At 41.0% G+C, this 14,555-nt stretch overlaps 1 protein-coding gene across 10 annotated transcripts in view; it reads left to right on the plus strand.

Moving 5' to 3' along the window:
- Positions 1-4,899: 4,899 nt before the first annotated feature.
- myo6a (myosin VIa) overlaps positions 4,900-14,555 on the plus strand; it is a 142,105-nt gene continuing 132,449 nt past the window's right edge. For 7 of the 10 annotated variants that reach the window (XM_013272213.3, XM_013272218.3, XM_013272220.3 and 4 more), the window contains exon 1: positions 4,900-5,133. The gene's annotated coding sequence lies outside the window, so the exon portion shown is untranslated. The remainder of the gene's footprint in view (positions 5,134-14,555) is intronic. The other 3 variants (XM_013272216.3, XM_013272215.3, XM_013272221.3) reach the window with 3 other exon arrangements.

The raw sequence follows: 14,555 nt of genomic DNA on the forward strand, positions 1-14,555 counted from the left end.
TCCTGCAGGTTTTAGATATCACCCTGAGTCAACACACCTGAATCAAATGATTAGATCATTAGCAGGCCTCTGGATAACTTCAAGAAATGTTGAGGAGGTACTTTAGCCATTTAAATCAGCTGTCATGGATCAAGGACACATCCAAAAGCTGCAGGACACCGGCTCTCGAGGCCTGGAGTTGGCCACCCCTGCTCTAGACACTGCTGAACTAGCCGATTAAGGAGCTGCTTCAGTCCTGGCTGTTTCATCTGGGCCCCCTAGATGCCGAGAGGGCTTTGAACGTCTCTGTATGAACCTGCATTAATTTGTTCCATTCATACCAGACCAATCTGTGAACCTGAGAAGCAACCCCACATATAATGCTATCACCCCCATGCTTCACAGTAAGTCTGGTGTTAACAGTGCCTGGTTGTTCCTCAGGAATAATTTAGTTCACTCCCAAAAAATCCAAATTTTGAATTCATCTTCAGTATTTCACACAAGTCTGGCAGGTGGACGTCTCCATGTCAGGCCTCTGATGCTCAGAGGCAGTTGGGCTGTGACAAAGGCTCTTGGCTGATAATCTCAGCCTTCTGAAATGGAGTATAACGTCTTTTCCCACGACCACCGGGGTTGCTCACTGCAGCTGCATCATCTAGTGTTAAATCCATTGAACCAAATTAATCACTGTAGTAATTATCCAGCTGTAGGTTCTTTCTAATTTGCTCTGTTCAGTCCTGCTGGTGACTTTATTTTATATAATGTGTTTTTTAGCAGGCGGCGTTCTTAAAAGATGTGAGATGTCCAGTTTCGACCAATCGTGGAACAGTAAAGAGTACTTCCAGATATTACCTCTGAACCAGAGTCAACTCCAGATGTTCACTTCTTAGTTGGATCAAGCCCCACGTCACATAAAAACACATCCATGCAGACAGGCAAACCGAGCCGGTCCCGTCACCATACTAGAAAGTCCTGAAAGATGTCTAACCAGCTGTTTGATTCTTTTAGTTTTATGTGCCAGTGAGCAGAAACATCTGGACCTGCTGTGTGTCCTCACTCAGGTGTGGCTCCTCGCAGTGATCAACATGAAGCAAGTTCAGTTTGTTGAAGGTCTCCTGCTGTATCAGGTGGTTTGTTTGAAGTGCTGCTCTCAGCTTTCAGTTTTCTAACCAGCGTCCCATTACAGACACTAAAACATTCATGACTCCTCTGCGGTGTTTTGTCCTTCCACTTACCATGAAGCCTTGACAGCATCCAAGCATTAAATATAAATTAAGTGTTTTAAGTGTTGATGGAAGCCGAAGCCCTCATAATGATTGTCTTTAAGAAGATAAAACCAGCACCTGGTTTACTTTCTGGCTTCTTTCCAGAGTTTTAAATCAAGAGCAGCCACTCAGGCAAGGTTTTCTCCAGCTGCTCTAACAGCCTGATCTTGTACATACAGTCTTATTATTTCAAGCTTTAAACCATGTTTATTATGAACATGCACCAGTGGAAAAGGAGATGCAAGGCAGGCGGGCGAGGGGGGGGGGGAGCACAACAGCTCGTTGAAATAAAGCCTCGTACACCCGAGTCTAGCGTTTCTGACTGACACAGACTGAATACATCATATGACCTCATCAGATGCTTTTCTGCTCTTAGTGATCACTCAAAGCACTTTTCACACATCTTTTTGTTCTGTGTCCTGAAATGTTTGATCCACTTTGCATACACACCAAACAGACACGACTGTGGTAGGAAGCCGGAGTACCCGGAGGAAATCCAAGCCGGCACGCCAGGAAACCCGGGACACCCCAGGACTCATCTTGAGATCTACATCAAAGAGAAAAGAAAGCACCACAGGAGACGGCAAATACCGTAAATAGACACAAACCACAACAAGAACAAAAACACTTCAAAGAGACACAAAAAGAACACAAATACACAAAGGATCTACAAAGAGACATCAGTAATGACAAAGACACAAAACTACCAGAAATAGTAGTTTTGTGTAATACAAAAAAAAAAAGACTCGAGCATCTGCATGCAATGAGTAGGCAAAAACAAGTGTATGCAAAGTAATACAGAAGACATAAAACCACACGAAAGCAGCACACATTTACCTAAAAAAAAACAAATAACAATTTTAAGAGGACAAAAATAATCTTAAAAGAGAAAAACACCTTTGAATGGACAGAGCAAAAGAAAAGGACATAAAACGCCTACAAAGCAACAGAGAAACAAGATTGTAGACAAAAACTACAAACCAACACAAAATTACCAAAAGACACAATGACAGCAAAAACAACAACAAAACACTCCTATAAATGCACGTGAAACAAACGATTAAAACACATCACCACAAAAACACATGAAATAGACACGCTACTGAAAGGATAAAAAAAAACATAACAAAAACAAACATTTGGAAACATCACGAAGCAATTCGAAGACACAAAACAACAACAGCAAAGCAATACACGCACTGACTCCAAAACAACACAAACCGAGCACAAAGAAATCACCAAATGCTGAGAAATGCTGAAGGGACACAAAAACACACAATCAGCATAAGACGTTTGAAATGTAAGATTTTTTTGTGACCAGTGTTCAGAAATAAAAACACTATTTCGTATATTTATTTATTTTTTTCCTTTTTTGTAACATTGTCAGTTTTTCTCAGTTTTTATTCAATTATTTTTTATTGATGAAGTGAAAAATTCAGTCCAGAACAAAGAAAACGCGTCACAGAAGATTTTGGCTCATCTTTAAATCACAGATCAACTTTGACTCGAGCTGATTAGTGCGACGAGAAGCGTCCTCTCAGCACTCCCCGTCAAACCAAAGCACAAACTCTACAAGCATCTCAACCACCTGTGACAACTGAGGCAACATCTGCATCTCACCTGGTGCTTACAGCTTCATTGATATGACCTGATTGATTAATGATCATCTGTATTTTACTGTATTCCATCCGAGAGTCGTGTGCTGTGAGTGTGGCAGCAGACAGATTAGCACCATTGTTGTCGTCTTTGACATTATCCCCATTAATCCTTCCTCAGAGTCACACACACACATCTGAACGTGTAAAGAGTGGAGATGATTTTTTCTACAGCCTCTGTGGGACTTTAGATTTATTCGTGTCAGAGCTTCTGCTGATTTTCCTGATTTGTCTCAGATGATTCTGTGAGTCCCAGTTTGGAGAGTGGTTTTACTCATGAAAATGAGCTTCCTGCTAACATGCCAGAAACAATGAAGCCAAAAAACTGCAGTTCTTCTAACGGCCACATGAGGCTGAGTCTAAAGGCTAGTGCGTCCTCACAGAGAGTAAAAGCTGGACCAGAGTCACCAGTGCTGTGCCATACTGCGAATTTGGGTATTGATCTAGTACCAAGTAAATATCAGGCCAGTACTACCAATAGCTATTCTTTAAACTTGTAAAGGCAGTTTATGTAGCGGGGAGCAGTGTGTCGTGATTTATGAGATGAATAATTATGAATTTTCTGAACTCATTTTAGTGAGCACCAAGTCACTGTGATTTTTACTTTCCACAGTAATTAGTTAGTACAATGAGTAGTTTCCCCTCTCCATAAAATCTCTAACAAGGATGAATAATTATTATGAGCCATCCATTTGGATGCTGCACCTCACCTAGCTAATTTAAAACACTGAGCTGGACCTCTGTTTTGGAGTTATACGACCAGTAGAAACCAGACCAGTAAGTGATGTCACGTGGCTAAATCCATCTTTAAATACAGGCTGGGGGACCCTCAGGGCTCCGTCTTCAGTCCACTTCTTTTTTACAATGTACACAAACAAGAGCAGACTTCGTGCTCAGAACGTTGATTCCTTCCTGGGATCTTGTGTTTTTCACACTCTTGTTTAAAACGCAAACACCTCTAAGGGGTATAATTTATAATATAGTTTTTTAATTTTCTGTTATGTATTTGCAAAAAATAAATAATACAGCACCAACAACATTTCATTTCCTAAGTCAGACATTAAAAGGACACTTTTTATGAGATAATTTAGTTTCTGTGTGAAACCCTGTTACAAATGCACCAGATTTAAAAAATGTTCTTTAATAAACTCTTGGCCATTGGCCAGAAGGTCATCCTCATATTAAATATTCAATTTCAGATAAAATTTAATAAAAATTACATTTAACAATTTTTCAATGGTCACACATTTTTTGTTAATTTTTTTGCATTTATTTGCAAATCTTTGCTCAAATTTAAACTTTCACAAAGTCAGCAGATTTGCCCCCCCCCCTCAATCTAAGAAACACATTTGTGATTATTTTATTAAAAATGTAATGGGAACCGGGTTAAAATTAGAGTAAGAGGATTGCACAAGTTAACGTGGCTGAATGCAAATATTACTTGTATTTGTAGATTAAATGTGTCAAAAACCAAACAAAAGAAACAAACAAACTCAGGACCACAGAAATGTCGTTTAAATAATATTTTGCATGTTTTTAATGAACATGTGTGATGTTTGTTTTATATTTATGGTGGCAAATCGGTCTGATATTAGTGTCTTAGAAAAGATGTAATGTAATGTGGAATGTAATGGAGTGTTGAGGATAAGTGTAGAAATAGAATTTATCTTATTTTGCTTATTTGGTTTCTTTTAAATATGTCGATGTTTTTTAAAAAAAAAAATGGTTTCACGATAAGAGACGCATGTCAACATAATCAAAACAGGAAAAAGTGGATTTATAACTTATTTTAGAAATGTTTTTTCATAGCTTTTTTTTTTTTTTTACAAAGTTTACACAATAAATGTGTGTCTTAGTGTTTATTTTCAAATTAATGGGGAGTGGGGGGGACAGAAATTGTAGAATACTTTGCTTTTCTTTTTAGCATAAAAAATGAAACTATGATGTTTAAAAGAAGCCCTCCACTCCGGACAGCGCCCCTGCAGGACGCACCCCTCCGTCGGAGATTATTGGCACAGCCTGTGACGTCACGGGGCCAGTTTCCCAGGATTGCTGCGGGAGTCGGAGGCTGCTGGGCGGGGAGAGCGTGGGCCAGGTTGCCGGAGCGGATCATCTGGAGACACCCGGCACTGTGCAGCTAGTACGAGCGCTTGTTTTTCTGGAAATTTCTTTTTTTAAAAACTCTGCTTCTATAACACAAGCTGAGGAGTCCCGGGAGTTTCCTCTGAGAGCAGGTAGGTCGTACCGGCGTGCACCGGGGAGGTTTTATCTTTACAAGCCTGGGATGTTAGCTAGCTGACGGGCTACAGGAGGAGCAGCGTCCCGGTGCTAGCAACCAGCAACCCGGGGAGGCTGTCCAGACACCGGGGACGAAAACCGTCGACACTGGGCTAAAACCTGCGGAGGAACTACCGAGTCCACTGGAATTTAGCGCAGTTTTCCCCTAACAGCATCCACCATCTTTATTTTTTATTTTAATTTTTTTTTACAATGAGTTAATATGCTTGGGTTTGTGTAGCTTTGTTGATAGGAGTTGATGCCACACTACCTTCAAAAACCTGGCCATTTAAAGTTTATGTAACGACCAAAGGAGGGATGTACGAAAATTACAGTCTGCAATGCATATACCGAATAATTAGGACCCTCTCTTAAATTCGGCTTACACAACAACTGCTGTGCCTCACTTTATTTCAATACAGCTTCCAACTTTTTAATGCGCTGCCATTACCACCCGATGGGGGGGTTCTGGTGGCAGGACTCAGTGTAAGAAGATGAAACAGCAAGATCAAAAAGTTGGATTATTTTCTTGGAAATTTTATACACCTGCCGAATGAAAACAGGTGTCTCTCGGATTATAAAAAACGATGACTCATTGTTCATATCCAGTGTGCGTGCGTGAAAGGCAAGGCGATTCAACATGTCACCTTTTTTTGAACGAGGTTCGGCCCGGCGTGAGATCGCGTTAGAACATTTATCACAAGCCTTGTTACGTTAGAGGGAGGTAAAAGGGGAAAGAGGCCGGCTCAGTGGTGCGTACATGACACGGGAGGCTTTGGTGTTGCAGCACCGATATGTCACATCTCACAACACGAGCACGGCTGCGGCCTGCACAATGCATACTCAGCACACTGCTGCTGAGCCTGGGAGGAATCATCAATGGACATGCTTTGCATAAGAAAAAAAGGCAGAGTGGGCGGTGGGGTCGGCCTTTGTGATATTATTACTTGAGCGATGATGGAAGATAATGTGGCATCTTCGGGAAAGTCAGGATGCAGAACGAGCCCAGGCTTTGCTCTGGTTTTATCTGTGTTGCATGATTATATAAGAGTACTCAGCCTTTATTGTGCGTTTCCTGAGCTCGTTGTTGTTGGCCTGGAGCTGCTTTGAAATCACTGTTGTGGAAATGATTATGACCCCAAATGCAGAAAACTGTGTGAATTACTCATATTTTATTCGATTTTTGATGCCCCACATTGCATATTTGTTCATGAGTGAAGTTTTCAATGACTCAGGTCCTCTTAGAATAGAGCTCTGAGGTTATAGTATGGCTTTAGTTTGGGTGGAGGCCTCTTCAGCAGGAACCTCCTGATTTTCGAAGGGACTTTGACTTTTCTTTTATGGCCAGATTGCTGTATAATTTCATTATGTCACAACAGGAAATGACACTTGTTGTAAAGTGAGTTGCCCTTCCCTTCAGGAAAATGCAGGAAGTTCATGGATCAAGGTCCTCTTGACCACCTTCTGCTTTTAAACATGTCCAGTGGAAGACTAGCTTCTTATCTAGATGTGTAACCAATATCAACAGCTGGATGGCACAAAATGTTCTTCAGTTAACAACCTCAAAATCAGAAGTTATATACAAGTGTTCTGAAACTGTCCCAGGCCCCTTAGCATCCAGAAATCTAGGAAACATTTTGATGGGTGGGTAAAGTAGGTAGACAGGTACATATGTAGGTAGGTAGGTAGGCTGATAGATGGATAGATACGTTGGTATGTAGGTAGATGGATAGATGTATATGTAGATAGCTGGGTAGGTAGATGATAGGTTAGCAGGTATGTCGGTGTAGATGGATATCTTGGTAGGTAGGCAGATAGATGATTAGGTTGGTTGGAGGATGGATGGGTCATTAGGTTAATAGGTAAGTAAATTGTTTAATGATTGGTAGATGGATACTGTTTTGTCCCCATGGGGAAGTCTGACTTGGACTCCAAAGCTACAACCCTGAACACGTATGGACACACAGCACCAGCAGACAGATTTAAATACTAAACAAACAAGAAGGAGGCATCACTCAGACTGGAATTACCTTGCAGTGCAACCTGTGGTTGTATCAATATATTCTTGGCAAGAAGAAAGGCATTGTTAAACCTGATAGAAAGATCAGTTTGCACTGCTGAGTCTGAATTGTCTGCCTGATGGCAGAAACTCATATGGAGACTACAGAACATGGAATCACGTAGTATTCTCTCTTTTTGTGGGTTGAAAACCATTGAAGATGATGATCTTTCTGCAGTTTGAATATGCATGTTAACTATATTCTCAGTGACACAGGACATTTCTTAAACTGTGACCTGATTACACATTCTAAAGCAGCCCAATACAACTTAAAGAGATTTTTTTTTGTTCAGACGCAGTCTGCCATAACCTTTGAGCCAAACATCAGAAAAGCTGTATAGTTCTGCTTCTTCTTTTTTCTAATTGTTCACAGCTCGTCTGTCCCTGTTCAGCTTTCTGTTTGAATTTCTGCTTTTGCTAGTCTGTCAAAGCGCTTTGTTATCTGTGTTCTTCCAAAGGTGCTGTGTAAATAAAGTTATGCCTGGTTATTGGATTAGTTGGATGACATGTTGCTTCCTTCAGGCCTTGCTCTTAAGTAGAAAGAGTCTCTCTGGATAAAGTTGATTTCTGGCTGCAGAGCTTCCATCCTCTGGGCTATGGCTCTTGGTCAAGTGTCTTATTCGCGATAAGCTGTTTATGTGCATCTTTATCCACTTTAAGTTCTCTCGTAGACACGAGGAGGCCGAGGATTCAGGACATGATACGGCTTCAGCGGCAGGCTGGGTTTAAATGTTCATGCTGGGTGTAGTTTCTGTCAGTAAACACCTCTCGTGCTGTGTTGTGTTTTCCTTGCATTGTCACCCTGTGGAGGAAGCAGTTGGAGAGGTGGGAGGATAGGAAGGAATGAAGTTGTCCTTTGCCCAGTCCAGGAATCCCTGGAATATCCTGAAACATTTAGAACGTGCAGAATCTCAGGATGTATTAGCCTCGAGTGTAAGGAAGTAAGAACACAGGCTGACACGTCACCATTTGGGCGCTTTTAACTTTTTAACAGCTGTTGGTAAATGGTGCACATATGTTGAAAAGTTGTGCAGATTTACCACCAATCAGACCTTTAAGATAACCTAAGTGTTACGGGAAGCTATTATGTAAAGTTCCTTTTATTTTTCCTATAGAAATTTGAGGAACTTCCTTCCCTAAATGCTGTAGGGAATGGAGGGAATTTCTACACTCTGAGCTTATCTAAAAGTCTTACCTCGCCTTGTCTTACTTCAGATTGTGTTTGGTCAAACTCCAGCATGGCTGGAATTTCTGTTCGGTCTTTGTTTCGGTTGCTTTCTTTTCTTTTTCTGCTCTGTTCTTTCTGCCTCGTCATCACCTCAGCTCTGTGTATTTTACAAATCCGACAGCTTATTTCATGGTTAGAAGTTTGAGGCACAGTCAGAACTCATGTTTGGACAGTTGCTTCACTATAATAACTATAACCTTGTTTAAGGATGCTGACTAGAGATGTACCTGCCACTTACCTAAGTAAGAAAAGACTCAGGAATCAGTCAAAATGAGCACTGTATTTCAGTGCTGTGTGAACCCGCTGATCACAGCGCCCAATAATTGAAACATGCTTTTAAAATTGCTGAAATGTGTGGCACTGTGAGCAAAGCAAAGCACCTGCAATTCAGTGTGACAGTGCTTGACGTCACTGCATTCGAGGTGAATTGGAGGTGAGAGCGCTGATGCCATCACCTCAAAGTGACGGGTTGCTTTTATAATGCAAAAAACCTGATTGTTAGTTTCCCACAAGTAGACTTTCTTTGGCTGGGCTGGAAAAGCATATTTACTTTACATTTTTATTTTTTATTCCTGTGGTCTTATTTTTAAAGCACAGCTGGTCAAAACTGGCTCGCCCCGGTCGGTCCCGTCTCGTCTCCCTCCAGACGCGGTGGTCAGGTCGCTGTTGTGGCGATTCTCGATGTCATTTAGTCTCAAGCCTCTCTTATCATAGTTGGGCTGACAGTATTGAACTTCACCTGTGCTCCACGTGCTGCTCACTTTATTTCATTAATGCTTCAGTTTCTTTATTGCATTGCCAGATCCAGCAAAGGGAGGATTCCGGTTAAAGAGTTGGAGGATCTGAGAATGAAGCAGTTTGTAGTTCATAGTGTCTGTCTGACAGGCGAGGTCGTTCAAAGTTAGCTGTTTGTCAGAAACTGTGCATTTTTTACTTATTCCTTTCAGAGAGATTAGGTGCTAAAAATATGATCAAACTCTGTGGAAGACCCTGTGTCTACTGTCTCTACTGTGTCTGCTGTTTATACTGTGCGGCGGGCACACATCCTGACTCCGGACCTCCTCACTGATTGGCTCAGATAACACTCCAAAAGCCACGTTACATACAAACACGACTTCCCGAAGCATGACAAACCTCTCCAGCCTGCAGCAGCAGCAGCTGATGATGATGGAGCAGCAGCGTTCATACATATCTTGTTTCTGATGGAGATATATTAATGGTGGTGGTAGTGACAGTGGTGGGACTCCACTTCCTTCCATCAGCCTTTGAAATAAGGGGAATATGAGCTGAATTAGTCACGCCACACCGAGCAGACCACATCGCTTGTTGATGGCGATGAAGAGTGTCGGCTTACACGCTGTCTGCCTTGCCCCAGGGTTGGGTTGGGTTTTTTTTTTTTTTTTTGAGTCTCTGAGGGACCTGAAACCTGCTACATGCCGACCGTGGTGTGTTTTGATGGATCACACAAGCGAAGCAGGAGTTGTAAACAGAAGCCTCGTGGACTCGTGTTTTCCTCGGAGCTAACAACAAACCTGTTTCTAGATCTTTTAAGATAAGAACCCTGAAGCTGAGAGCTAAAGTAGATAAGAGGAATTCAGTAATGCAAAATAAACACAATAAATGGCTCCCAATTCTTGTCCTGACTCCGTTTCTCACGTCGTCTGCTTTGCCAGTCTTTTTTTTTTTTCCCCAAACATAACAACTGGCTATCAGATGTCAACATCTGTCTCTTGATATACCCATGAACCTTTGCTTTTTTTTCCTGCAGTTGGGTCGGATTTCCTTCCGACTCCAAAAACTTCAAAAGCTCCAACATTTGCCTGCTCTTCTTTGTGTAATTTTAAAGGGAAATTCTGGTTTATTTAGTTAATATGTTTATGCGCATACTTCAGATCAGCGACCTGCCCGTTTCCACTTAATCTGGAAGTCTTTGGAGCTTTTAGTTGTGGGTCATTTATTGGTGAAATACTGTTTTTAAGTGCTGATTATTTCAATGAGAAATTTAAACTCAAAGCCACTTTACCTTAACCTCTAAACAGCTAGGCTACTTTAGTGTCCAAAATAATGATTATATTTTATACATGAATAAATAGAATGACTCAATTGCTGTTTCCTGCCAGGTTTCTAATTTGACCGAAAACATGGTGGTTTTTGTATTTTCTTGGTCATATTATAATCAGTAAATACAACACTATCCACTGCATGTTAGCTCCAGTAGTGCACTGGCTCCTTTTTGACCTGATCTGAGTAATTCTTTATTCCTGTTGGTTCTGATCTGTTGGAGGTGCAGAAGGTCCCTCCTGACTCATATCTGTGGTGCTGATGATGACGCCCAATCAAAGTGGGTGCACCATGTGTTGTGTAGGGGGCTCTTTGAACTCACATGGAGTCAGAAAGCACATACAATGTTTAATCAAAATATTTAAATTCTGAAAACACAAAAAAGGTAATCCCATGCTCGTTTTTTAAATTTTTTTGAGTACTGAAATGTAGTGTGGTGGGTTTAAGAACCAGAGCTGTGGCTAATTTCTAAACCAGTTTAATCACAAGTTCATATACATTAGTCAGCTTTATCTGACTCACCTTTGAGCAAGCTCTTGGCAACAGTGGGAAGGACAAACTCTGTTTTAACAGGAAGAAAATTTCACAATAAAAGCCTCACAAATAAATGATTTTGTTTTTATGGTTTTTTTTTTAAAAATGTGTACAGGAGATATTGAGTCTATATAAACCAGTAAATTTAACAGAGTATTAAAATACCAAATAGGATAAGAAGTAAAAATAAAAGGCAGGTTGTGATAAATAAAGAACAGTGACAAGACTTCATGTTTAGTTGTTGAAACCTGAACAAACAAGGTGACAGACGTAAAACTCTCAAAGTAAAGCGTTAAACATCATTAAATCTGCCTTTATTAGCTCATTTGCAGTGAATACTGCTCAATGAGCTGCAATTTTCCGCAGGATTAAAGCTAAAAACAATTTATTCTGTTTCTTTGCAGAGTGTCGGAGGATGGTGCCGGCACTCCAGCAGAAAAAGGTGTCACATGACCTGTGCGGGTGTTAAAAGGGAGTTTTTCCTTCCCACTGTCGCCAAAGTGCTTGCTCATAGGGGGTCATATGATTGTTGGGTTTTTCTCTGTATATAACGCGCCTTGAGGCGACTTTTGTTGTGATTTGGCGCTATATAAATAAAATTGAATTGAATTGAAAGTTGTACTTTTATGTCAGGACAAACTATTTTTAATTTTCAGTTTATTTTAGACACGTTTATTTTTAGCGGCTGCCGTTTGCTTTAATCACCTGTACTCTCAGTCGCTCTCTCCCTTCCTCTCTCTCCGTGGCTCAGCTGCGACTGAATCGCTGTGTCATGTGTCAACATGCAAATGCACCCGGGCCATCAGCACGCAATTATGGTGGTGGGGGCTGTAACCACAGCAACAGCGAGGGCAGCCATTTGTCTGCTGACGGTGACCTTTGAATACGAAGGCCTGCTGTTAACGGAGGCCTTTTCTCCGCTCTGACAGGCAGCTCTGATGTTTGAATTCTGGGTATTTTTCCAGGGAGGCTGGCTGCTTTGACATGTTACTGTGTTTTAAGCACACAGCTGGTGTTGTTGGATATTATTAAGCTTTAAAGGAATCTGTTGAAAGTGATAGATTGTAAAAAGCTGAGCGTGTTTTTCTTCTTGCCGTCAGTACTCAAAGAGCACTGCTGTTGACTTGAGCACGGAGAGCAGAGGTGTATGTGTGCACCGTTTCTTCCTCTGATGCGGCGTTTCCTTGCTCTGGTTTGTCACACTGCTCATGAGGTTTGTGTGGCTCCACTCCAGGAGGACTTTGACCTGAATTAATCCGCCTCTCTTTAGCACTTAAATATCTAAATGACTCAGGAATACTGGCGCTAGCTGTTGCCAGGGTTTCACAGCTCTGGACCTTGTACTTCTAACTGCTGCTTTTTGGTCTGTTTTCGGATGTAATGTAAACTTTAAAGCTGCATCTGAATGAATGTGAAGCTTTTTCTCTTTTGTTTTTTTTTTGTTTGTTTGTTTTTTTTTGTCATCTTCTTTTGACTGCTCCCTTTAGGGGTCACCACAGTGGACCATCTGCCTCTGTTTCACTCTGTTTAACCGTTTGCATGTCCTGCTTCACCACATCTATGAATCTCCTCTGAGGTCTTTTGGTTAGTGTCACAGAATTTAAAAATGAGGCCTCGTCCGCCTTGTTTTGAATCCCCTGGACAGATTTAAATGAGAAACCATAGAAATAAATTTATAATGAGGACAAAAACAGAAAAGAAAAAAAAAACATTGGTTCAGCTGTTTTTTATTTTGTTAGCCAAGATTAGCTTAAAGGGAGTCTGTTTTACCTGGTGTTGCCCGTCCAGGTCAAACAGTACTATGGTCAGAGTTGGGGCTAAACTGGAGCAGTAATGGGAGGGCGTTACATTTATGTAACGACCTGTATTTATTAGCTAATACTGTCTAATGCTAGCTTGCAAATAAGGATTATGGTCGAATTACAGCTAACATTTCTGAGTAAATGCTAATTTGTTGAGTGTTTCATATCGTTAAAGTTGGCTGATGTTATCTTTTTATATATATATATATAATAATTTTGGCCTTTTTATGGCTTTATTTTTGACAGGGACAGAGAAGCCTGACAGGAAAGTGGAGGAAATAGAGAGGGGAGAACATGTGGCAAAGGACTTGAACCTGGGCTGGTTGCTCTCAGCCGTGTGGGATATGCTCTCCAATGGACCTCCACACTTTGTTGCTATGAGATGTGTTATGTAACTGTATGTCGTCCACAGTCAGGAGAAACCAGTTTTCAGGTGTTTTTTTTTCTTTATGCAAACACATATGAGTATCATGTGTGTTTATGTTCCAGGATGCTCTTGGCTAAATAAGCTGAAGCAGCTCTTGTCTTTTGGTCTCAGAGTCTCTGTGGAGCCGGGGACTTCCTATCTTTTACTTTATTTTTTAAAATGTGAGTTGTTTGCCTGATATCACCGTCTTTCAGCCTCATTCAATAATCTGCAGCCAGGAAGTGACAGCATGGAGGAAAAGACTGCCAGGGAGGTCACAGAAGTGTTTCGGAGTGACAGGAAGCACACTCAAGACTCACTTTGAGTATTTTATCTGTTGGGACAATTTCTGGAAGTGAAAGCTCCAGTCGTGGGTTTCATGACTACAGAGGCTTCCATGATAAGATACTGCTACAGACATTTTGAATTGGGCTGCAGTTTCCATGTTTATGTTGTTCTTAATAAGGATTTAAACAATAAAAAACTAAACTTTTTAGCAGGTTTGGTGAAGTAAAGGCAACTAAGACTACTAGTTTGAGCTTAGGATAGATCAAGGGTAGTTAAAACAAGGCCAAATGGACTGAATCATTTGAGGTACGTCCTGCTAAAGTCACTTATCAGTTAGAATCCAGATGGCCTTCTTTTAACATGTGGACTAAATAGGGGTGGGCGATATAAACGATATACGATAGAAACGATATAGATTTGGCCAACGATAGAGATTTTGACTATATCGCGATAGCGCATGTTGATGATGTCATCAAGCTGCGCCTGTTTTGGTAGAAAGTATCACAGCGGCTACAACCATTATCATCAGTAAATTATGTTCTCCTGACTGAAGTTTGGCCCGTGTATAGCATCCTGCTATGCAATTGCATTTGTCCCTGACCACCAGAATCCCTCACGTTAACTTTTATCGAGTGGAAAAAAAGTTGACGTTCATCCTCCAGCTTCACTGTGCTAATGTTATGCTAACATAGCTGTGTCGCTAGCAATCACGTAGCACAACATTATATACCAGGTAGTCCAACTTCGGTAACCCTGCAAACGCCACTGCTGTTTAGTTTTCTGTCTTCACCTATGTTGGAAGTGGTAGCAGAGCTGTACGTTTTAATTAGTTTCAAAAATCTCTGTCAGAACATGGTATGAAATGTTTAGGTATAAACTAGCGAGCTAACTTCCTGTTAACTTCTAACTCCGTTAAATTTAATAAATTCTGTTTTCATGGATGCATGGATGTTAAACGTAATTGTTACACCCGATAAAGCAGCAACGCTGATGATTTAATT

This window comes from Oreochromis niloticus, linkage group LG15 (genome assembly GCF_001858045.2).
Source record: "Oreochromis niloticus isolate F11D_XX linkage group LG15, O_niloticus_UMD_NMBU, whole genome shotgun sequence".
Classification (NCBI taxonomy): Eukaryota; Metazoa; Chordata; class Actinopteri; order Cichliformes; family Cichlidae; genus Oreochromis; species Oreochromis niloticus.